General features: G+C 46.0%; 1 protein-coding gene across 4 annotated transcripts in view; it reads right to left on the bottom strand.

Moving 5' to 3' along the window:
- ZHX2 (zinc fingers and homeoboxes 2) overlaps positions 1-26,258 on the bottom strand; it is a 74,171-nt gene that overhangs the window by 28,780 nt on the left and 19,133 nt on the right. For 2 of the 4 annotated variants that reach the window (XM_074556399.1, XM_074556426.1), the window contains exon 2: positions 13,773-13,834. The exons of 1 other annotated variant lie outside the window; for it this stretch is intronic. The gene's annotated coding sequence lies outside the window, so the exon portion shown is untranslated. The remainder of the gene's footprint in view (positions 1-13,772; positions 13,835-26,258) is intronic. One more of the 4 variants, XM_074556408.1, reaches the window with a different exon arrangement.

Genomic DNA, 26,258 nt, shown 5'->3' with positions numbered 1-26,258 from the left:
TATCCTAAATAAACCCAAAACAAGCCCAGACTCTTTTTCTGCCCATTGATAGGCAGCAGTGGTACTACCATGAATGGTCACTGTTTCAGGAAACCTGAAGACTTGAAAAACATCTGTTAGACCTGAAGAACAAAGCAGAAAACATCCACATCTCTATATGGAACCTCAATCACGTGCACTACAAGTGTTGCTACCATGGATGGTGCAAGGATTCATTTTCTCCTTGGCATGTGAAGCTGGAGTAGGAAAAAGAGACCCAACAAGAAGTTTAATCTTCACAAGCTGCTGTAAGAACCACCAAGGAGTTAACAGTTTCCAGTGGTTTTACTTTACAAGGGGCAAGATAGAAATAGGGATACATTTTCAAATTTAATTTTACAATCCCTGAGGATTATATTCCAGGAAATTACTCTCTTATATGACCATGGTTACTGCATGACATTTTGGTCACATTATCTCAGACTCCTTTTTGGCACATCTGTCAGATGGGATTCACCATATATTTAATGGCATGCAACACTGGTTCAAATATAATTTGCTAAAAATATAATTTACTACAGCAAGTTAAGAAAACCTTTTTTCTTATGCTTCAGGTTACAGCTTAACTCAGAAATGCCTTCACACAATACTCATCCAATTTTAAGATCTCCCATGCAGATTTCTGGAACTTTAAACAAGAAAAGAACACACACCCCCCAAGACAGATAAAACTGCTTTACATAAATTACAGAAAAACAAGATACAGTTTGACTGCACTAAATCATCTCAATCCTAATACCTTCTCCAGCATTTTTGAGTTATTCATGTAAAGTCATTTCTCTGTATGATTCATAGGCAGGATTTCTCTGGCAAGAAGGTTTACCCAGATCAACAGTTTTTCTCCAATCACAAAGTCACTGCTACCAACCCAAACAAGCACCACTCCTTGTCCCAAAGAGTTTCCACACTATGTCCCTGCTAACATGGGAGTCAGGAGGACTATTAGATGTAAATTGCTTTGAAGGTAAAATAAAAATGGTGTTAAATATTGCTGTCTTCATCAGTCAATATGCTTCAAAACTCTCTGCTAACACTATGGTAAAAATAGCAATTTTGAGCAACAAGCTACATGTTCTACAATTGGTGGCTCAGGAGTAACAAGCAAAACCAAGCATTACTGTCTCTGACAATAGCTCCACGCAGGCAAATTTGTTTTAGGGATAAACTGAACAAATTTCAGCTCATGCAGCCAGACAGATTTTGCTCAAACCCTTCAGGCAACAAGCTGGGTGTACTTGTACCCTGCAAAGGGCAAGGAGCAAGTGGGATCCACCTGAATGACACCAACCTTGCAAAGGGAGGAGCACCCTCCTGGACCTCCAGGGAAACAAGGCTCACCTGGGGTCAATGGTTGCTGTGCTGAAGGGGCACAGAGCAATGTGGCACCACCCTCTGATGAGGAGGGTCTTGGAGAAGGGGCTAAGGAGCAGCAGAGGAGCACCAGGCACCTCCAGTAACCCACCCAGGGAAGGATGCACAGACTGGCAGCATGCATGGATCCAGCCATGCTGTCAGCCTCCTTTTTGATCAAGTAAAAAAACCAACAAACAAAAAACTAACTCACCAAATTCACCCACAGGAATACAAAGCCCTCCCACCCCCAGCTTCCAACTGTCTGGAAAAAAATCCAGCCTTTGTAAAGCAGACACAACCTAATTTTCCTTTGTCTTCTGTACTCAAATCTCCAATGTTCTGGGTCTGTGCTGCCATCCCAGCTGAGGCTCCCACCAGCAGGAAGACAGGGAAAGCCCCAGGACACACAAAGGGATCTGGCCAGCAAATAGGACAGCTGGCTCCTTGGCTCAAGCAGATTTGGGAGTCTAAGAAGGAAAGTGCAGCTAATTACAGGAACTCTTGGAACATCTTGGTTTCCTGTGAGGTGACCCAGGACTGTCCTGCCTTTCAGAGCTCTCAAGGCTCAGTGTTTGAGGAAGAGCAGAGGCACAGAGTGCTGCCAAGGTTAATCCTGCTGGAGTTCTCTGGAAAGCAAACCAACAGCAACCAAGGAGGCTGCATAGAAGAGGATGGCTCCTTTTGGAAAAAGACCTGGTGCTCCACAGCTGTGGAGAAGACACAAAATGTGAGCAAGTCAATGAACAGCCCAGGAGCCTCCACCTGAGCAGACATTACACCAGGACAAGCTGAGGCCACAAAACTGCACTGCATGGGGAAAGAGCTGATGCATTTGAAATGTCATTTCTTGCAAAATCCCTAGCATTTGAAAGCAATACAAAAGCAGCACATGTTAAAGGAGAGGTTCAGTCAGCAGCCAGTTTGTGTAAAGTCACCTCAGTGCTCAGGGTGTTGAGAAGGGGTCCTGTAAGGAAAAACTTCAGGAAAATTGCAGAGTTGTGCTGTTGGTGCTCATTATGATGATGTTGCCACCACTAAATTTACTGGTGTGTTTCAGCAGCCAGGGCAGAGCACACAACACCTGAGCCCAGTGCTCCATTCCCCTGACACATCCCAGAGCACAGCACAGACGGAGGAGGAGAAGCCACAGTTAACAGGGATCTACCCATGAGCAGCCTCAGACACCTGATGGCACAGCTCTGTGTTTTCTGGCAGGCAAGTGATGTGTGGCAGAAGCAGGGATTGTGATTTGCAGGGGTATTTCACCAGCTATACCTTCTAGTTGTTTTGTTGCATGTTTTTTTTTTTTAAATTTTTTATTTCACATTTGCCAAGTGGGAAGCCCCAGTCACTGGCAGTGGCACAATAAGGCTCCTCTCACAGACCCAGCACTTTTGAGCAAGGAGAGAATGGATGCACAAGAAGAGGGAGGTGCTGGACAGGTATGAAACCAAGCCTGCATGAGCCTGAAGCACACTAAGATACTGGAATGATCACATGGCTCTCCTAACCCTGGGATGCTGCTGAGAGATGCAGCCTTGAAACTCCTTGCCCTTATAAATGAGATTTTTTCAAGTTTATTACTTTTGCAGCCAGTAATAAACTTATGAAACCCTCAAAACCACTTATGAAACCCTCAAAATACCTTCTACTTGTTTTGCTATTTAAATGCTCTCTGAAGTCACTTACTCCTCTACCAAGAGGAGCTAAATCACTGCTTCCTTCCCCTCTGCCACCACTGCAGCTTTTTGGAGGTCACCATCTCCCTTCTCTCCATTTATCCTGTCCCTGAGGGCACAGCTTGGTGTGTACCAGATCTATCACAACTGCACAGTGCTGCTGGGGCCATCTCAAGGGCTGAGCACAGAGTTGTTTTCTTTTTCCTGGTTAGCTTCAAGCTTAAAGGACACACTGGAGCTGTGCTCTGCTGGGAAAGGAGATGAGCACCACCATCCCCTCATGCTTGCCAATGCCACCACCATCGTGACATATCATATTACATGCCAGGGGATGCAAACCTGACCCCCAGCCTACCCTATCTCCTTCCTATGCTTGAAACCACTCTTAGGAATCCCCAAGGGTTATGGCAGGCTCTGGAAGCTTTACACTGCTTTTAACACACAGGGTGTACCTCTGATTTCACTGCCACCTCTGGCAGTCAGGGCTAGCACAAGGCTGATGTATGCATCAGGAGTTTGTCCAAATGACACAATTACTCATCCAGACTCAGCTGGAAAGAGATGCTCAGAGATCCTCATGACATGCACAAAATGCACCCTTCAGATTTTCACACACAGCAAAGGAAGGTGCATTTGGATCTTCTTCTTACAAAAAACAGGCAGAATTTCTACAGTAACAGATCAAAACTTACTGCTGCCACAGACAGCCTTACATGTTACACTACCAGTGCAGAGATTTCTTTATGAAACATATTCATAAAGAAACAACACTTATTAATAAGGGTGTGCTCCCTTCCACCCCATAGGCACGTAAGGGCTGCTTCTCACCTACTCACAAGTGCTTTCCACAGTGCCTTGGGAGTATTTTTAGAGGGCTGATCCTGGCTCATTGAAGTCCTCTGAAATTTTGCTACTGACTCCAGCAGTAGCAAGATCAAAGAAGAAAGCTGCTTCTCCTCTGCACTCTTCCAGTATCAGAGGGCTGGCCTGTCCATGGCCACTCAGAGGGTTCTTTTACTGAAGGTGAAACCATTGGAGATGTTGAGGAATACATTCAGTGGAGGGAGCCCGAGGCGAGAGCTGGCAATGACCCATTGCACAACAAAAGGCACAGAGGACCCCTGTGCAGGAGCCAAAAACTCAGCAGGAAGAGCCCAGACTTTCATGCACGTAAGATTGTGGGGATGTAAAAGCCTAAGGATTCCTTTGTTTGATGTCCCACCTCCAGAGGCACCAGTTCAAGCTGTTATTCTGTTATTGCACCATGATTATTTTAAGAATCCAGACATCTGAGACTCTGCTGTGGGAAAGCCTGGGTTGAGCTGGTAAAGAAGCCTGGAGTGACTGTCTGAGTGTGGGGAGGCAAGGGGAGCATCCCTCTGCCACTGGAACCACCTGTGGTGAAAGGGCTTCGGTGCTGTGGGTGCAGCTGCCAAAGCAAATCCTGCATGGTCAGACAGGAAAACTTCCTCAACAGGACAGCAAGGTCACATCAAATTGGGAATCTACTGAATGCTTTATGGAAGAGCTAAAAAACCCCCCAACCAGTTTCTCTTTGCATTCACATATATAATAGTTAATACACACTCACTAGGTAAAATTACATATATACTGTAAGTAACATAAACCACATTTTAATCCAATATTAATAACAAAGACAATAAATGCAAGGCCATTCCCTGTCCTGCTAGAGCTCCAGTCTCCTCCTGCAGTAGGTGCTCTTTGCAAGCATTTCATCCCCCTTGCCCTTCCCTACACAAACTCACAGCAGCATCTGAAATGCAGCTGCCCCAAGCACAGCAGGGTTTGATTCATCTGCTGCAAGCCTGGCTGGGTTTCAGAGCATGGCAAACACAGAGATATCTGGTTTGAGGCACACAGGGAAGAGGGGACTTGGAGAATGCAGACAGGAAATGTGCCAGATTGTTTATACCTGAGTCATAACTAATGCTGACAATGAAAACTGAGTCAACTCAGAGACCACCACTGTGCTCAGTGCCTATGGGATGCTCCAGCCTAATGCCACTAACAGGGAAATTGGCACAAATGACCCATACAAAAACATCAGTTGTTTCTGTGAAACTGTTGGTGATGTGATACCCCCACTGTATTTGCTGCCTTAGGAGACAGAAGCACATTCACACAGCAGATTCACAGGTCCAGGTGCTCCTGCTATCAAGACCTTGGGCTTCTGATTTCCAAGAGACATCTCCATGAGTGAGCAGCCACTGAGACAAAAAACCTACCAAAAACTACTGATGGTAGCAAAAAGAAGGAAACGTCTGGAACAGGGGGAGATGGAAAGCTTCAGGAAAAGTTCATTGCCATTTTTGTCACTTCCAACTTCTCTCCTTCAATTCACTGAACTCTATTCTATCCCTTGATGTTCTTGCTTATCAGGCAGACATGGAAGCAGCAGTGCACCTTTGAAATCCACTGGGAGCAGTGAAGAGGACAGCTGGCAAAGCCTGGTTTCGCTTTAAGGGGAGGGGATGAGAGTTTAAGTGAGGGGAGAAGATCCCAGGCTTGGTTACACAGGGATTTGTGACAGACCACAGATTTGCAATGCCAGGTGTGTACATGGATCCCAAATCACATGAAAAAAACCCCAAAATAAAACCCCACAAGCCTTGGGCTTTATTTTGGTGGAGTCCTTTTTTACTGCTGTATCTATGAGCACTAATTGGGCAAGACATGCCCTTTGCTCCCACACAGGTCTTTCTGCCACCTTGGATCCGCCCTTATCCTCAGGGGAGGGAAAGTCAGACCTGCCTGAGTGCCTGTCACACCTCTCCAGACTACATGCAAGTCCCAAATTACTGTAAATTGAAAATCTGTGTAGCACATTGCACCCATACAGGGAGGCTGAGTAGTTGATGCTGAGCTGAGGACCTGACAGGCAAACTCTCTCACAGCAGTCTGTGTTCACTGTACAGCATTTATTTCCCCTCATAAATCACATTTCAGCTTTTCCATACAATTCCTTTGCACATCTACCCAAATAGAAATTCAGGCTCCCACTTTCTACTTTTTCCCCCTCCTGATGATCAATTCTAATTTCCCTCCTGGGTAACAGCTTTCCAGACCTGCCACCCATCCCAGCACCCAGGAGCATTGAGCATCAAGGACTCCCCCAAATCTCTCAGCACCAGGCCTGCTCCACCACACAGACTCCTGGCAGAGCCATCCCTCCCCAACAACCCACTGCTCCCCTCTGCTCAGGGACAGGGACAGCAGAGCTGGCCTGACCCTCCTGGCTCCCCCATCTGCTGCCCTGTCAGTATTTACACTATCAGCCACCCATAACCATTTCTCTTAGCATGTAGCTCAAGCAGGACTGCTATTCTGGAGCACTTGTCTCTGTATCCTTTGCAAAATTGGGCCATTTGAAGAAAATTTCAGGTAGAAATGTTATTTCTGTACCTTCTTGCAACAAGTCCTATTTCAGGTACTTAACCCACTGCCTTTTAATACTCAAAAGCACCAGTGCTCAGACCTCTACCCTTGCCAGTCACCCTCAACCAAACCCTTCCCAGCTCCTCCCAAGGAACAGTTCCACAGGTTCCCTTTGGTCAGGGCATTTGGTTCAGAGCTCTCAGTCCCCCTGTCCCTCTGAGGCAGCCTGATCACATCTACTAACAGAGCAGTACTCACCTCCTCCACTCCCCTGGCAATGCCAGCTTCATCCATCTGCTTGTCAGCTTCCCCCACAACAGCCCCTGCCTGCCCCCACCCCATGCTGCCCCTCCAGCATGGCAGGAGCTCCCACCTTCCCACTGCAAAGCCTGTCCTGGCTGCTGCCTTGCAAGCCCAATGGAGACCCACAATTGCTATGAAAGCATGAAAATTTGGGTTTTGCAGTGTGTCAGGTGCTTGGTGGGAGAAAATGAAAAGGATTCCTTCCCAGACCTCTCAGGAAGCAGCAGCTGAGACAGGTGGCTGCAAGCATGTGCTGCTCTGTGGCTGTCACCATCCAGAGACCCTGCCTCCATCACAGCTCCTGCCATATCCTGGGATCACCTTTGGATTAGATGAGTTTGCTATCAGCTAGTAGGGATTTAAAAAGACATCAAAGAACTTAGCAAGAAGTATGGGACGCAACTCAGAAGGTTTTTTTTTAAAGAACTGCCTAACATACCCATAGTACTTGCTGTATTACTGCAGCAATAATATTCTCACTCTTGTTTTGGTCATGACAACACACCTCCAGTGTAAACAGGAAGGAAAGCCTTAATTCTCTTCCTGGCTTGCTGGAACGCTTTAGACAAATCTTTAGCACCTTAGTTTACATGCCTGGGGACTGGTTTTGCATATCCTTCTGAGCTGTTAAATCCCAGATGCCCAGCTGTGAGCAATGAGTAGCAGAGATTAGCTGTGCTGCCTTGGAAGGCCCACCTGATACTGTGTGACCAGAGCAGTTTGAAGAGCAAGGACATCCTACAGCCTGGAACACTGTTATGGACCACTACAGAAATTGTATAGGTCATCTTTGGTCAGCGTGGCATTCCTCTTGGTTTCTTTTTCCCCATCTAGTTTATGGCTCAGAGTTGAATGGGGAGAGATAGACAAGTGTGAGGGCTATGCTTGTGATCTGCCTCAAACACCTGTCCTAAAGCAGGGTGAAACATCTCTGCTAATGGTGCAGTCTTCCAACTGATGCTGGAAGTGGTTAGACAGCTACTATAGAATAACTGCTTAATTTGTAGGCAGCTGGGGTGAAACACATCCATCTCTCCAGGTTTGCTTTCACTCATTTATAAAATGGGGTAACAGCACCATCCCAGACTCTCAGAGTGAGAGGCTGAGCTCATAGATCCCCAGGCCTGGACCAGCCACCACAAATGGTACATGATGGATGTACACACAGCCTCAGAACCACCTGCACAAGTCACAACCCTCAACACCCTTCCCCTGCCCTCAGGAAATGAAGGTGTTACCTTCCAAATAAGGTTTCAGTACAATATTAAGGACTGTGATGTGAATAGAGATGAAGTGTGCAATACTGAAGTTAATCACAGGAAATAGGGGCTGGAAGGGAATCCCATGAGAGCGACACATTTGTTTCATTATTATATCACAGACGACATTAAGCATCCACTGAGTCCCTCAAGGCAGAATTCTTGCATAAAAAGCATCCCCATTTACCAAGTATGATAGAACCTGCAACTGTTCTATAAATAAAGGTTATTTATAAAGAGCTGTTAAATATTTATTTTTCTCTGGAGACTGAGTTCTCTGTTCATTTGTCTCTGCTGCAGAATCATTTGGTATCAGGGAGCAGAGGAGCTCACCTAAAAAAAGACTAGGAATCTGTCCAGAGCCTGATCCGGACACAGCACCAGCCTCCTCCACAAGCTGGCAAGGAAAAGTATCCAACCTGACACAGAGGGAACACGAAGCAAACAAAACAGGAATGAGCTCATTGGGGAGGCAGAGGTAGAAGAAGGAACACCAGTGATACAGCAGTGATTAATAAATGCTATCACACTGCTTCGTCCTTACAGGGCTGCCTTGGCACTGCACATTGAAAGAAGTGACAACCTTCAATTGTGACTGCAGATTTGCATTACATTTGCTTTGTGTCTTAGGAACAAGAACACATCTCTCACAACCAATAAATTAGTGATTTTTACTTGGGTGTTTTTATTTTTTTAATTTTTTGAAGCTGACAGATCAGGGTGGGGGACACATGACACAGGCTCAACCAAAAAAAAACCCATGGCTCTGGAATACACTTCACTGCTAACCCTTTGTAGTAGTAATTGTAATAGTTCTTACTCCAGCTTGCCAAAAGCTGTTTTAATTAAATATTAAAAAGCTATTTGTTAAAATAACGTTTCCATAGCAACTAGAGAAAGCTAAAATACCCTGGTGCTTCTGACTCACAGCATATTAATCAACCAGCAGCTATTATATAATGAGCACCTCCCTGCAAGCACCAGCAGGAGCCACGGCAGCGAGTGCCTGAATGCAGAGCTGGACTGTGCTCTGTGTTTGCTGCCTGCTCCCAGCACAGACCTGGGGGGTTACCTGGGCTCAGCCCAGCAATCACATGCCCAGACATTTTGGGGAAGCCATGCTGGAGTACTCAGGGTCAGTATGTCCCTGTGGGGCACACAGGGGGTGGCACTGGGCAAGGGGAAGCTCTGGTGAGGGTCACACAGACAGTGGCTCCCCACAGGCCTGCAGCAGTGAGGGGCTGAGGGGGCTCCTCCCCAGCAAGCCCCAACCACCCACCTCCAGTGCTTGTCTTGCAAATGCAGTGCTCATACCACATCTATTTCTGTCATTTATTTAAATGCTTTTTACATTATTTGCATTATTTTTTGTAGCAAGCACCTTCCTACTATTAGGCCAACTGTGCAAAACTGAGTAAGTGATTAAATCTTGCAGGGACAAACAAGCTCTGCTGCTCAACCAGAAAAGCTTATTTCACAGATTCAAGAAACAAAACAAAACAAAGAACAGCAAACAACCACTCCCCCCTCACATGTGATGCCCCCAAAAGATGAAAAAAACCCTTCTGTACTCTATGCATGCAGCACAACAATGACAGCCTCAGCCATCCCAGCAGGTAAAGCTGCCTGACCTGGCCCTCCCTCCCTGCCAGCCTTTGGGAGGCTTTGCCCCAGGACACAGCTTGTGCTAGAGCAGTGCAGAGTCTCCCATTGCCTTATCCACAGGAGCATCGCCACATGCTCTGAAGGGATGGCAGCAACTGCAAAGGGAGTTGAGCAGTTGAGGACAGAGCAATATTACCTCAGGGGAAGAGCACTGGGATGGAGAAGTCCAGCTACACTGGTCAGATAGAGGTGGAAACCACATTCCTCCTCCTCAGTGACTCAAGATTTTGCTTTTAAGCCCCCTTCCTCCTTTCTTTCCAATGGAAAAGAAATACCTAACCACGCAGTTAATAACCAAAGGGAATGTAATGAATATTACAGCATCTGTATGCCAGCTTTGGTTTCCTGCTGCTTTGTTTGGGTGTCACAGACTGTGGCTATGACAACCACAAGCAGTTATTGGACTGATGTCATTTGTGACATCATACTTAACGGAAAAGAAAAGGAAGAGTCAGTATCAAAAATAAGAAGAATGGAGCAAGATCCCAAAGGACCACCACATTGGGGCTGCTGGAGAGCCAGGGAGAAGCAATCCCAACCTTACCAAAGCCCAGGCAGCACTCAGCTCTGGGGAAAACCTGCCCTGGGCTGTGATATGAACTGCAGATTTGCAGTTACATGAATGAAATCCTCTCACCCCTTCTCATCTTGGAGCTGTAATGGAGGCTTTTGGATAAGCCTCATCTCCCCTGACTAAATTTCTCCTGCTCTCCAACCAACTTCTCCTCCACATCTTTATCCTTCAGTTACAACAGTATTCCCTTCCTTTTAAAAAATAAAACAGTCTGTCCAAAATTTCCAGACAGTTGCCTGATCAAGCACTGGAGAATGAGCGCTGGTTTTGTGAGGAGGGCACTGCTTGGAGAGGTGGCTTTGCTGGTGACAAGTACAAGTGACAATTTCAGGGCTGCCACAGCTAGAGCCCCATCTCTTGCCCCATGTAAGAGCAAAGAGGTAACACCACTGTTGCATTTGGCAAAGCAGTTTCTGTACACAATTCTGGCACCTCTAACACACTGTTGTCATTTTATCTGCAGAAAATACTTCCAAATTCACTGCTCAAGCTCCAAGAAACAAAAATAACCCCAAATTCATCTAAATCTCATCTGATAAGAGAACAGTTTACTGCAACAAGTATGTATTTTTTCGAAGTTATACATCCAGAAGTCTCAACTTAAATGAGTTAATTTCTCCAAGCTACTACTGCCCAAAGGACACTTTCTCTGTCCTCCTGCTCCCCCACCAAACCTGCTGTGCCTTTGTAGTCCAACTCTGCAGCCTGCCCTGGGCATCCTGTGATCTGCAGCCACCTCACCAACCTGTCCTGACACAGGGCATCCTGGGGAGGGAGAGCAGCCACACAACCACCTGAGGATGCTTCCCCCAAGCACCCACAGCCTGGAGGAACCCTCCCCTGCATCCTCCCAGGGCTTGGCTCTCCACCAAGGGATGACTGCCATCTCTGCAGAGAACCAAACTCCATCAGCTGAATTCTGCCCGTAATAAAGTGGGTATTGCTTTTAAACAGCAGGACAGAGATGCTGCCTTACAAAGGGATGGCGAATTAAAACCTCATGGGTGAAGCAACCACCACTCACAGCCTGCTCATAACTGTCCCCAGGCCCACTGGAAGTGGCAGGAGCTTCCCAAACCTTCCCTAACAGCTCATAACACAGCTCTAGGTCAAGGCCTCTCTGCAAGGATGTCAGTCAGAGCCACCCCAAGTCCCTGTTGACACCCACAGTGCCACCCCTCACTGAGGACAGGCACCTCTGGGAGCAGCCACTGGCAAGATCCACCTCCAGCTGCTGGCAGCCAAACAGAGAAAGGAAAATGACAAGAAAGCCTCTTTTTCCTTCTCTCCATCAGTTCCCTCATAGAACAACTGAAAGATTTTGCAGGGCAATACTGCAAGAGGACAGAGAGAGCAGACATAGAGGAGCCAAGTTCTTCTAGCTCTGGGTTTCCTGAGCTTCTAAGCAGGAGGGAAGTTTCTCAGTCAGCACTGTCCCACTGCAGCCACCTCATGCTCCCCAGTTCTGTCACGCAGCCAGAGTGGGAGAAGACAGGCAAGTGGGAACTTCCAGTCTCCTTTCACTGCTGAGCTGTGACTGGATCTTGCTGCAGTAACTTCAGAGCCATCTGAGACCCTACACCAGCTGCCGGGAGAGCTTCCAAGGAGGCCACTCTTGGCTTTCTCTCTCATCCTCTTAACACAGTTATAATGTATCAGAGGCACCTGTGGATTACATGCCTGTATCAGCACTACTGTTTTACTTTGATTTAATGACACAGACAACATCTATGTGGGACCAGCAAGTCCTTCTCTGAGGAGCAGGTCCCCATGCTCAACCCCTGGAACCAACCACCACAGGGGTGCATTGGGATGTAGATTCATTAGGAACTGAGAAAATGATTCCCAGATTTCAACACTGCCTACCTAAAGTTTTGGTTCTGAGATGAGCAAAGAGCTTTTCTAAGATGTGGATATACTTTGAGAATATATATATACAATGCACACTTCTGATTTTTTTTTCACTTAAGTTGGTATCTATTCATCACTCTGAAGCCAACACAGCTGTAAAAAACAGAGGCCAGAGCCCACCCTGTGCAATGCTTTGTAAGTGACTCGCAAAAAATAAGCCCCACAGCTCAATTAGCAGGTTTTGTGTGGCAGTCTAAACACCAAGGAGTTAGAAGAAAACATTTGTGATTCAAAGGGAGAATATGAACCATGAACCTTCCTGAGGGAGATCAATACAAAACACTGTCATCATTTCACATCCCTTTTTTCTCCAGTTACTGCACTCATTGCCAGTAACCTTCATAAAGGGCTGAAAGAAGGATTCAATTTTTTTTGCTTACCAGTTTCTGAATGCCTGATAGGTGTTTATTTGGGAATTTTCACCACACCTTTACCAAACATGGATGGACTCAGTTTTTCTCCTTTAACAAAACCAGCCCTTTCTTTTTCAAATTGATCTGAATTTGGGGTTTTATTCTGCTCTAGCCCAAATAGATTTTTGTTGTTGTAACAGAAAACAGGCTTAAGCCACTGAAATGAAAATAAAATCAAGAGTCTGCTGATGTCCAAGTAACCACAGATTGCCATCATCATAGAACAGGGTAAAAACAGGAGTTGAGCTGATTATAAAAGCCTCAAAAACCCCCTTATTCTACCCCTCTGCTAATAAAATTTACTTACAGAAAGCAATGAAGCCCAGAACAACAGCATCCAAATTTCAGCCCTGTTATCAAAGCTCAGAGCAGCTGTCCCAGGAGCCCACACTGTGCCAGGCACAGCCAAAGGCTCCAACCAGGATTTCCTGAGGTTCCTTTAGACCAGCCCTGGCTGGTCCACCTGGAGAGCTGCAGAGCAGCCACAGCTGCTGGGAAATCCCAGCCCACACCCTCCAGCAATGCACAGGGAAAGGCTGTAGGGCAGCTGCTCTTCAAATATACATTTTCAGGGGTTTTTTTTTGTTTTTTTTTAAATATATACAGAAGCTCCTGGCTAAGGTGTTTTGAAGCAAGTGTGCAGGTGTCTTGTGATATAGAATTTCCTTCAAAGCTACTTTATCACATCAGGGAAGACACAAATACGTTTCCTATTGTGATGACAAGGCTGCGGTGCTGTCCATACACACAAAAACAACATAACAGCCAATCTGGGCTCTTTTTCCATTGCAAATGATGCAAGCTCACTTCCCAAGGAATGCCTCAACTCTTCAGCAAGATTCTGTCTTTCCATAGCTGCTAAAGCTTGAAAAGAACAAACAAGCTTCAGATGGTGCTAATGGTTCATTCTGCTAACCATATTCTGAGTTAAATGCATTCATGTGGTTTATATCTGTAGTGAGATAATTATTCAGCCTATGTGGTAATACAATGCTGACTTTATTTTGTGGGCTGCAAAGAGGTGCCAAAGGCACTCAACTAGTTCCAACAGACTGGATTTGCTTGCTGTAAACATTTCTTGAAATGTCCTTAAAAGAAAAAAAAATTAGAAGATTCTCCTTCTGTTTGGGCAAGTTTGGATTTCTCATGTAAAGGAAAATGGAAAGAAAAAGCTACTCACTCACAGCACTTGATTTCTTACATCCTGGGACTCTCTCTGAAGATGAACAGTACTTCTGATAACTACAAAAGTGGAAAAAATCATGTAAGTCATGAAGAAAAATAAAAGAGCACAGCAGCCATCCCCTCACCTTTACAACTGGTGATTTAGTTTTTTCACCAGCACCAGGAATTCCAGCAATTCCCTTTTCCACTGACCACCACTGACAAGCAATTTGAAAGATTTGGTTCTCCAGCCCTTCTACAGTAACATAATGAACCTTGGGATCCTGTCAGGAGAAAAAAAAAATCCACATTTCTTAGGCCAAGCAGACAGTGCAGAGTGCTCACACTGACATCCTGAGATGCCACCACTGTGGTTTGCACTGGAAATACCCACAAAACATCTGCTGCAGCTGCCATGCTCCAGAACAAACTCCCTGGCTATTGGGAACTTCTACAAAATGCCATCAAAATTGTCCTTCTCCTCATTAAAGGGACTTACCTGCTGTCTCCCAAAGCTAATGTAGGCTTTCCTCATTTTTGCTTTATTTTTTTTACACCTAAGAAAACAGGAGAGGAAGGTTTTGCTTCAGCAGCTGCAAGAGCAGAACTGAACAGAAAAATATTCCCCTTTGGCAGTGCCTTGTATACACACCTAAGAAACACAGTGCCTGCAGGTCTGCAAGAATGGCTAAAGAGATAATAAACAGCCAAGGGACTGCTCTGAGTAAAAGAAATACAAACAGAAAACCACCTCACAAGCCCCCCAGGAAAAGAGGCAGCAGCTTATTGATTGCCTCAGTAGAACTGTGAGCACAAGCTGCACTTTCAGCTCAGCTGAAATATTTGGGTTTGAAACTCCAGCCTCCTGTTATCTGGCCTGAGGAAGCTTGGCTGACAAACCCAAAAGAAACCACTTGGAGTCTTTTGCTGCTTCCCAGCAGGTTAGGTTGGTATTTTTTGGATCTTTTGATTTCCTGAAAGAGCACACTGGCTACTGGAGGAGCTGGGGAGCCAGAAGCTATTACACAACCATCACCATATTTTAGGAGCTTAGGCTAGAAAAAGCTGCATGTTTATTCACAGATAAAAGGGAAACTGCTTCCCGCTCTGCTCCATCTAAGAGTAAGGCAAAACCTGCTAGTTTCACTGAATTGTAAAAGAGAAATAAAACACATGGGATAGCTGCAGATTTTGTGCTATTTATACCTCCAACACTTTGGGACCCAGCAGGCCACCTTCTGCTGCTCTTCCTCCCTCTTTTGGGTCAAATTCTACATTCTCACATGGTAGGCTTAGGATGAAGCTGTTTCTGTATTTAATGGGTTTAGTCCAGTCATATTTTACTAAAATTGCTATCTGAAATCCTGCTTTTTCAGTGCTGGGTCGAACACACAAAAGTGACCCTACAGCTTGCCAACAGAACTAAATCCAAACCTATGAATAAAACACTTCTAAATAACAAGGAAAACACCTACAGTCCAACACAGTCCTGTCTTTCCTTGATCTCAAACCTCTGCTTAGAATGTTAAATAAAATAAATATGTATGTGTATGGTACTGTTGCTGGTTGGGACTGTATATTGACCCTCACAATTTTTGGTACTGCTCCTAAAGACCCAGCTGGTGAAGCTTCTCCAAGGATCTTCTTCACTTTTGGAAAAATAAAGCAGAAAGAAATCTTCAGGGTTATTCCATCTAATCCCTTGCTGTTGTAATCATCCTGCACATTCCTCATCAGAAAGTATACAAAAAAGTTTCTGCCCCTCGTGGCTATGAGAATATGGTTTGGGTTTAATATAACAGCCCAGAAACAAGTTGGTAATATATGTGTGTATATATATACACACATACATATTTCAGATCTTTCAAAGTATTTCACACTTCTGGAAGATCTGCTACTGCTTTTGAATGCTTGGAGTTAGGCAACAGTGAAATGAAGGAGTCACAAACATGTTTGATATAGAAACACCAACTTTTTCAACAGGTAGGTAATTACTATTGAAAACTCTTGCCTGAGTTTGCTTGTCTTGAGCATCCCTGCTGTGGGCAGCTCTTGAGCAGCCTCCCTTGGGGATGTGCTTACTCCGAGGCAGCACAAGGCAGGAGAAGCAGCTTTCCTTGCCATGAAAACACCACTTTCCTGGAATGCATCACAATGCTGGGATCAGGCAGATTCAGACCAGACCTCCCGTCTGCACAGGAGGCATTCACACAGCCATCACCATTTCACCCACATGAGCTGTGCCACACCAACACCCACAGAGCAATGGACAAGAGCTGGGGAGATCTGTATCTGCTGGCTCCCTGTGTTGTCATGGTGAGTACATGCACAGAACAGTAAATGGTGCTTTCTGAGTTACCACACACTCCTGGTTGACAGGAATTGCCTGTTTGTGTGTTTACGTGGCCCACAGCATGCAGTGAGTAACTCCAGCTATCCCAGCCAATCTTCATTCTCTGCACACTGAGCAGGAGACTCAGCCACCAGCTGCTTCATCATTCTAGATTCTTTCCAAAAAAACACCTCATGGCAAAACAAAAGAAAATAAACGAAACAGCTTTTACATACTTTATAAACAGCAGCACTCCACATGGTTTCTGCAACCCAAACACTACAGCACAAACCACCTGAAAATGGGATTATTTTGCTTTATTCACCATGGAGTTTTTTACAAAAAAAAGGAGATTGTCGAGATATCTTCAGAGAGCTAAAAGGCAAATCTTGAGCTGCTGTTAGACAGGGAAGAGAAATAATGGTACTTTTTAGATACTTGACAGAAAAGTTCCTTTGAGACACTCTCAACCTACAGAAATTATCAATTTTGCAAAAGCATATTTTACAGAGAGAAACTGAATTGGAAGCCCTGAAAGCACTTGCTTTCCAAAGCTTGAGATGAAGGGAAATAAACCCCACACTCCTCTCAGTTTCTCCTCCTGAAGATGCAGTTTAAATCCTGGGGTCAGCCCAAAGCATCCCCATGGAGCAGGTGCACCAACTCCCCACAGCTCCACCAGCTCTGGTGTTCTCCCCACAGTACTGCTGATCCATCAAATGGCCTGACTGTCTCAAAGCCCCAAACTGGTGGTACAAGCAATAGGTCAGGAAAAACCTCCTTCACTAAGCTAATGTGCCCAGGATGCTGCTTTCCTTTGCTGCTGGCTCAGCCAGGCAGGAATACAGCAAGGATGCATTCCCAGGATGCAGGGTGGGGCACTGGCAGCCACCCACCATGTCCCTGCTCCTCATCCCTGGTGTTTGTACCACACTAGGCATTTATTAACTTTTCAGTGTAGCTTACACCTCTATTTCCCTAAAAAACACCATGATCAAAATTACCACCTTAGCAATGTGAATTACTCCTAACAGCAGCCTAGCAATGCTGCTATGGAATTAAACATGCACAGCTGTGCTGGAAATGGGGGGTTTGCAGCCTCTCGACTGCAGACTGTTATTACAGCATGATTAGCAGATACAAATGTTCCTGAAAGTCATCTCTCTCACACACTGAAAATCACAGTTATCCCAGCAGATCCCAAGAGCCCCAACAGCTCCTGGCTGCTGGTTCAGTCCTTGTTAAGCATTCACCAAACCTGGCAGAGCACAGCACCATGGACTAACATGCTCATGAGCCTTCTTGCCTTCAAAACCTCTTCCTAAAGCTATTAAAATTAACCCATCCCTGCCCCCATCCCTACAACAGACAAAATACAACTGAAAGTCTACATCAAAACCCTAAATATGCAGTGAAAAAGCCACTAAAAAAGACCCAAAGTGCTCTGAGGTCTCTGAGTAAGCGCACACACAGTGCAGACAGTGATGCTTGGACAGACCACAGAGTATCTCCCACAGCAGCACTTCATCCCCAGAGGTCTTGTTCCTGTCCCCTTGGCACTCAGCTATCCTTCTCCAGCCTTTTGAACAAAGTTTAAGAAGAGGGGAGTATTTCCACCCCACACCAGCTGCTGCTGGCAGCCCCTGAGCTTCCCTGGAAAACCACCATTGCTGACCTGGAACACACAGAGCAGGAGGCTCCTCCCAAGAGTCATCTTCCCCACCTCATCAGTGTGATGACCACTCACACAAGGTCCTTATCCACACCGCACAATTTTCAGGGATCTGTGAGCAGAAGCTGTCCCAGCCAGTCAATCCAAGGCTGCACCATGCTGCAGCTCTCCAGCCTTAGCTTCCTCCAGGACAATTTCTATAAACTACAGGAATACACCAAACCCCTCTTTGCAATGCCTTCTGATATTACCAGCTGCTTTTGAAAATATTACAAAGCATAAAAATAAGGAAAGAGAAAACAACAGCAAAATAAAGAGTAAATAAGATCAAAACCCAAATTAGCTGTCTTAAAAAAAAAAAAGAAGGAAAAATTTCATTGTTTTAGGCACATTTCCACTGTGCAGCACTGTCCCAGAAACTATTCCTCCCCTCTGAGAGATTTAGTAGATTTCAGAAAACATGTTCTTCTCTGCCAGCTTGAAACTGATCTCACATTCCTCTAGGGAGAAGCAGATGGCCGAGCCAGGCAGCCTGGGCAGCCGTGGAGGCCACCTTTGCCTGGCTGCCACCCCAGGGACTGCTCAGGGTCAGGCTCTGCCCATCCCCACTTCTGCTGAAGCTGGTGAGAAGTGCTGTGGCTGCTGGCACCAGCTGCAGCTGGCCTTGGCTACAGGGTGAGACAGGGGCTTGCAAGGGTCCTGGCCTGGCTTCCCTGGCACTGAATGGACAGACAGACAGACAGACAGACAGACAGACAGACAGTGATCCTGCCACTTCTCATCTCAGCACCCTGAAAAATTTGCACATGAACAACAACATTAACCCCACAGCCCAGCACGGGGAGGTGACCACCCACTTCCCCCCTGAGCTCCTACAGCCTTTCTGCCCCTCCCTGTCCAATGCTAAGTCTGGTTCAGGGAGAACCAGAGCCCTGAACCAGAATGAAAGAGAATGGGACAGCACTGCTCAAAGCAGATTATATTTGCTTTTCAACACATCCCCCAGTTGCACATGTCAGCACAGAGAAAGGTAGAAAGAAAGGCTTTCTTTCCTATCTCCTTAACTGTTCCTAACTTCCTTCAACAAATCAAAGTGTTTTCTTGAAGGGTGAGAAATCTCAGTCTCATACTATTTTAAATTGGCAGCAAGGGGTTTAGAGCAAGGAGAAGAATGTTTGATTGCATAAGAAAATTCAGCCAGAGAGAGAAAGTGATGTCCTGTAGGGTTCTGGCTATGAAAAAGTTCATTATTACTGTATTTGGCTTTCAGTGAGGTTAAACTATTTCACATTATTCCTCTTAACCCTTGCATTTCATTTCAGACTGTCACCCTCTGCTTAGTTACCTGCATGTCCACAGTAATGAAGGTGTTGGAAAACACTCTCAGATCCCTCCTCTGCCAGGGCCATGACTGAGAACTGTTTTCCAACACAGTGGTTGCTGCACTGTTGTTGGGACTCTTTTTCTGCCCAACATATGTACAGCAATAACTTTTTATTTTTAAACAACCAAGCTGTGGGCTATTAGCCTGCTAATTAATTTTCAACACTATGGGATGTCCCCTTATACAGTCACAGAATAATTTATGTTGGAAAGAACCTTTATACCAAGTCAACCACTAATCCACTTCCCTAAGTACCACATCTGCATGTCTTTTAAATACCTCCAGGGATGGTGACTTCCCTGGACAGCCTGTTCCAGTGCCTGACCACCCCTTCTGTGAAAAACTGCTGACATCCAATCCAAATCTCCCCTGGTGCAACCTGAGGCTACTTCCTCTCATCCTGTCACTGTTCCCTGGGAGAAGAGACCAACCCCACCTGGCTGCAGCCTCCTTTCAAGGAGCTGTAGGGAGTGTAAGGTCCCCCTGAGCCTCCTTTTCTCCAGGCTAAACACCCCCAGCTCCCTCAGCTGCTCCTCATCTGACGTGTGCTCCAGACCCTTCCCCAGCTCCATTGCCCTTCTCTGGACAATCTCCAGCACCTCACTGTCTGTCAAACTGAGGGGCACAGAACTGGACACAGCACTCAAGGTGTGGCCTCACCAGTGCTGAGTACAGGGGACAATCCCTGCCCTGCTCCTGCTGGCCACACTGTTTCTGATCCAGGCCAGGATGCCATTGGCCTTTTTGGCCACCTGGGCACACACTGGCTCATGTTCAGCCACTGTCTATCAGCACCTCCAGGTCCTTTTCCTCTGGGCAACCTTCCAGCTACTCTTCCCCATGCCTGCAATGTTGCAGTCCCTGTGTTCAGATCCACCCAGGTGCCACACATGGAGATATTTCCATTTGATGGAGATACATGGTGTAAGTTGTACACTGGGGACAGAGCCAAAAATCACACATTCCTTCCACTACCCACCAAATATCCAAGCTCATAACAACAGCAGTGTTCAGAGCAGGAAAAACCTGCTCTGAAGCTCTCTCTGAAAGAGAGAACTGAAGCAAATACAACAGAAAAACATGCTACCCCACATCAGTCCCCATGGTCTAAATGCATGTGTCAACTTGGGAAGGACAGGGGTCATCATTTGAGGCTGCCTGGAAGAGCAGGCAGGTGGGGAAAGTGTTGTGAGCAGCAACCCATCAGCACAACTTCACATATGGATAATGCTAGACTGCAGCCAGAAACTTCACCAGCTATTGTCACTGCTCAGATCCACTGTCAGAGTGACACAATTCAAGGCCTCCCAGTATGACTGTCAGGTCTGGCCTGGTCTCTCCAGTTTCAGCCTGATTTCCTCACCACATGACAGAGCCCAGCAGCAATCACTCTTTTCCCTTGCTCTTTATTATTCATTCCCTCTTTTGTTTCCCTGAACCCTCCAGCTGAAAAGAAAAAAAAGGGAAAGAACCAAGACTGATCAAGACCAGACAGCGACTAGATTTTGTTGCCATAAAAATAAATACAAGTGGAAGGGGTTTCCCTTTTCCAGCTGTTTACACCATTCCTACTTTTGGCTGTAAAGCACCGATGTATTTGCAAATTCCTGCCAAACATAGCAGCCATTGGTGCAAAAGTGGTGCAAGAAATTAAATGAGCACAGGATATAAACATAAAGCAATAGATCACTTTGCTCCTCTCAAATAATTGTGTTTGTGCTTCATTTGCTCATGAAGACCAGCACTGTTAGGGGCTATTGAGTCCCTTGTTTTCAGTAAGAGCATCCATGTCCCTCTACCTGTAAAGTTCAGCGAGAGGTACCTGGGTCAGCTACAAGTAATCACAGAGCCACAAACAGACCACAGGAAAGGTTGCCCAGGGTCCCTTATACTCCTTCTAGGAATACAGGTTCCTGATAGGTCCTGAGCTTCAGCTGCTCTTCTCACTGCAAACTCCTGGAGGTCCTGTTTGATGGGAGCACCTCCCAGGGCGTGTTCTTGCCCACTGCACTTCTCCCAGCTGCTCAGCCTCAGCCCTGTCTCCTCAGTATCCCCATGCTCCAGTAAACGGAGCCACAAGGGGAAAGTCTGCATACACTGACACATTAAAAAAGTGATTGATCCCAAGGACTGGGAAGGATTGTGGAAATCCCCACAAAGCAGCTGCTTTTGTGGCCTTTTCTCCCTATCCTGGGGATAGGCAACACAGCCTGGGCAATGTGTCTGTTTATTCTGTTAAGAATCAGTAACTCTGGGCCCATCCTTCCCCTCCAGCTAGACTTTAACTTTTAAGGCCAAGAATACAAAGGGATGGAATGAAAGTCTCCTACAGCCTGTCAGTCTTGATGCCCCACAAATTTATCCTATCAATTTATCACCTTCACCGCTCTGATGACTGTATTGAACATTAATTTGTTATGTGTCTGGGTACACAGCCCTGAACAGCCTGGGATGTTTCTGGAAACCAAAGCAACAGAGGTTCACTGAATGTGTGATTCCTCCAGATCTGTGCTGCATTGGAATAAAATGAAGGTTTGGATCTGCCTTAGTTTGAGAAGTGGGCCCATGGGAAACTCATGAGGTTTAACCAGACCAAGTGGAAGATGCTGCACATGGGTCAGGGCAACTCCTGGTACCAATCCAGGCTGGGGAGGACCAGACCCAGAGCAGCCGTGCTGCGACCTGGGGGTGCTGTGGATGAGAGCTGGGCATGACCCAGCAATGCAGCCCAGAAAGACAAACACCCTGGGTTGCATCAAAACCTCATGGGCAGCAGTTTGAGGGGAGGGATTCTGCCTCTCTGCTCTGCTCTGGTGAGACCCCACCTGCAGGGCTGTGTCCAGCTCTGGGGCCCTCAACACAGGAAGGACATTACCCTGTTGGAGTGAGTTCAGAGGATGTCACAAAGATGATTAGAAGGATGGAGCACCTCCCTTATGAGGAAGGGATGAGTGAATTGGGATTGTTCAGTGTGGAGAAGAGAAGGCTTCAGGGTGACCTAATTGCAGCCTTCCAGTACCTGAAGAGAACTTACAGGAAAGATGGGTCAAGAATATTTACAAGGGCATGCAATGCCATGACAAGGGATAATGGGTTCAAATTGAAGGAGAATAGGTTTAGGTTAGATATTATGAAGAAATTCTTTACTGTGAGGATGGTGAGACACTGCCACAGGTTGCTCAGAGAAGCTGTGGTTGCCTTGTCTGGGAAGCATTCAAGGTCAGACTGCACTGGGCTCCCAGCACCCTGCTCTACTGGGAGCTGACCCTGCCCATGGCAGGGGAGCTGGAATGAGACGATCTTTAATGTCCTTTCCAACCCAAACCCTTCTGTGATTCTACTGAAATGCATCTGGAACACCAGATATTTCTTACAGCTTTCTACCCCACTCAGGATCGAGGATATAGTCACATTTTTGAGAGAGGACCCTGCTACTACTTGGATACAACTTTCCCACTCATTCCAGCAGAAGCAGGTATGAACCAAGGAGGTAAAGTGCCAATCACATCTTGCTGTGAAGACTGTTCAGGAAAAATGCACTTTCATCTTTTAAAAATCAGACAAAAATCAGATTTAATACAAAATGTATCTTATCCTTCCACATAACCAGCAACATGACATTAAATTTCTTCTGTCTCATGATATATTTAATGAAGGGGAGAAAACCAGACAAGTGCACTCCCCTTTCTCCAGTACTCCTTGTTATTCTTCCAGAACAATTCTTCAAAGGTACTGAGATCACTGTATGTTACCTCCTTTTTGAAGGATCAGATACATTCCATCAAAAAGCATGCAGGAAAAGTTCTAGGGCATGAAACCAATTTTTGCACACTTTTATCTGGGTCAGCTTTTCTATTGATTCTGCAAATACTGTATCATTTTTTTAAAGTTAAGGTTTTTTTAGTTTAAAAAGAAGAAAAAGAGAACGTCAGAACTCAAGTCAAACGTCCATCTCAGCCAAGGACTGGTTTTGTTGGGTGACTCCAAATCAAAAAGGTAGATTTTTTTATAATAAAATACATCTAACAGTGAAAGGGATCTGGATAGACTTCTAAATTCAGTAAATGCCCTCTTCCCATACTGGGTCTATTTTCATTAATACCATTAATACCATCTTTGCTGTTAGGTGTACAAAACTTAGCAACAGCTGACAACATCTAAGAAAGCTAACATGAAACAAACACATCAAAACCACTCAGACACATGTTTTAGCATTAATTCCTCCCTTCCTTTCTCTGCTCCTCTGCCAAGTTTTCCTCCATGGTTATGAACTATTTGGCACAGCCTCCAGCTTTTCTTTGTGTTGTTTCATCAACCAATGTGTGTCTTGAGGTGCTCTGAAATAGAAATAATAAGTAAGAACTGGCCTCAGGTGATATTCTGTATTAGGAGGAGATGACTTATTGCAGATATCCTGAAGATCTGAATAAACTTCATCTGTACACACACATGGTAGATGGAGGAAGGACCCTTCCCAGAGAACTCCTACCAATAGGTGACAGTTCCTAGTATGGACAACTCAGAAAATTTGCTTACAATTTCAGATGACAGCAGAGTATAATAAATAAAGTAGTGGGAAATTTCAATTGGGATCATGAAAATAAAGAGCTAATGAACTGTCTCTCAAGTGCTTTTCCAGAATGGAATGCTTTTACTTCTGAGAGATACTTCTGGCATATTTTCATGGTGGTGTGATGCTGGGAACTCCACCACACTGTCCAAGAGCCTGATTATCAGATGTGCTTCTGCTGGAATTTGGGTCCCTGCTTTGACAAAGCCTTGTTTCACAGGGATCTCGGCACATGGGAAGAGAGCCTGTGCACTTCCAAGTCAGAGCTCAAGACGGGTCTAACTAAGATAATCATTTATTCCCTGGCTCTGGGACACTTGGCTGGCATGCTCAAGATCCAGAGGATTGTCTGCCATCAACCATTTATACTCACTTTTCCCAGTCTGGAGAGTTCAGATGGAAAGATGAGTAATCATTTCCATCACACCCACTGTGTGACCCATACAAAACCCCCAGCCTAACTGATTTCTGACACACAAATTATGAAACTCCAACACTTTCTAGCCATGATTTTACCCCATTAAGCCTTGTCCTCATTAGGAACCTTGCCAGTCCTGCACGAGGCTGCTGGATGCTGCCTCCAGCATTGCACACCAATAACCAAAGAGCAGCAGACCAGTGAGCTGCCCTCTCTGCAGCAGGGCTGGACGTGCCTTTGCCCAAGGATGCCCTGCTTCCAGAACCCCACCCTGCTGTACTCCTTCCATGGCCCAAGTGCAGTTATTAATATACTTCTAATTGCAGGAATTATTGCTCTGTTACACTATGTCTTCTCTCTTCCCCCATGCATTAACTGGTTGCTTGGAGCTTTGCAATCCTTCAAAGAAAATGCTTTGAAAAATAAGACTGAGGAGGCTCACGTTAAATTGGGAAATGAGCACGCCTTGCTGGCTACCCTGAGAAACTAGGACAGGCTTCTCTCCACCAAATCTCCAGGTATCTCTGAGGCAGCAACAGTCGGCACAATTCTTAAAATACGCACAGGCTGATTAAAGGCTGGCTTGCAGCACTCACAAGACCTGCAGCATTAGTGCAGACTAAAATCAAATAGACAGGACAATTTATGAAAGAAACCACCTCCAAATGCAGGACTGTTTCCTGGACCTCCTTACTTGCTCTCCCACCTCACAACACACCTAAAGCTCCCCTTGGGAAAGCCTGAGGTACCGAAGTGGGCATGAGCAGAGGTACACACACCTCAGATGTCAGTCCACATTCAAACCAGCAGCTGCTTCAGTGTTAAAGTTGGGTTGTAATCCACACTTTTCCAGGGCTCCTGACAACCAGCCTCCATCCTGCTCCATCCCTTGCTGGAAGATGCAGTGCAGATGTCTGAGGGGAAAGCAGAGGGCTGAGCTGGGACAGCGGGCCAATGGATCTCCAAAATGTCAGAGGAGACAGCTGCAGAGCAGATTTTAAAACAAATATCCGTTCCCAACAGGCCCCTTTCCCTGGGGGAAGGTTTTCCCTTGTGTGTCACACCCCAGGCCCTCTCATTCATGTGAGGGCCTCACACTGCAAAGGCTTCATGAGCGGAGAGGGGCCGAGCGCTGCCGGGCCCTGCCCTGTGCTCCCCTCAGGGATGGAGAAATCCAGACTGAGCAACAGCAACATCCCCCTCTCCCACAACAGGGGAACAAGGGCTGCTGCCCTTCCACTGCTGCCCTTCCACTGCCTGCCCCACCTTCCTCTCACGTATCAGAGCACCCCCAGGCCAAAATGAATTTAATATGGTGCTGTCATCCTGCCTCTATGGATGAAGCAAAGCAATACTAATAGTTTGGATTTACTTATGTCAGTTTGAATTCAGGCAAGGTTGCAAGTCTGAGCCCAGCACACCCCAGCAGTGCCAAGTGCAGACCCCAGCAGTGGCAGAAGGTGCCCTGGCAGGTGTCACCCTGGCCATCACTGCTGGCTGCCCTTTCTGTGCCAGGCTCAGGCTGTGGCACTGCAATGCCATGGGAGGGGATGGGCTCCAGCTTCCCTCGACACCATCACCCTGCACTGACACTCACCCCACGACCTCAACCCTGCAATCCAGCCAGCTCAGCTTACTAACACCTCCTCATTTAAATATTTAGGGCACTTCCCCACAAATGCAGGTGCTTTTGTTCCTCTGCTCTTTCACGTGGACTTCACTAAACAGCTTTTGGCCACCTGTGTCACAGGGGACAGTTCAGCATCTTGAACAGAGCTATCAGGCACACAGGTTAATGGATGAATGGTAATGCACAAATATGTTGAACCTAAATGGACTCTCTCAAATGAGATTCAGAAATAACTACAGAAAATATGGTCAGAGGTCACCAGAGAAACCTACTGCAAATTCAAATTTATACAGAATCATAGAATAGTTTGGGTTGAAAAGGACCTTTAATTATGTATTAATTACAATTAAAATAGATTTTACTCCAGTCCTCTGCATATACACCTCTCAGTGAGGGATTGGCTCTAAAGGATCTCCTATAGAGCAAATTAAGTAAACACCTTTAAACAAAGCTCAGCAACCCTCCAAATCCAGGCAAGGTAGTTACAGCTCTCTTT

The sequence above is a fragment of the Zonotrichia albicollis genome, chromosome 1 (genome assembly GCF_047830755.1).
Source record: "Zonotrichia albicollis isolate bZonAlb1 chromosome 1, bZonAlb1.hap1, whole genome shotgun sequence".
Lineage (NCBI taxonomy): Eukaryota > Metazoa > Chordata > Aves > Passeriformes > Passerellidae > Zonotrichia > Zonotrichia albicollis.
Note: the sequence above shows the minus strand (reverse complement) of the source record. Positions and strands in the feature narration are given on the sequence as shown.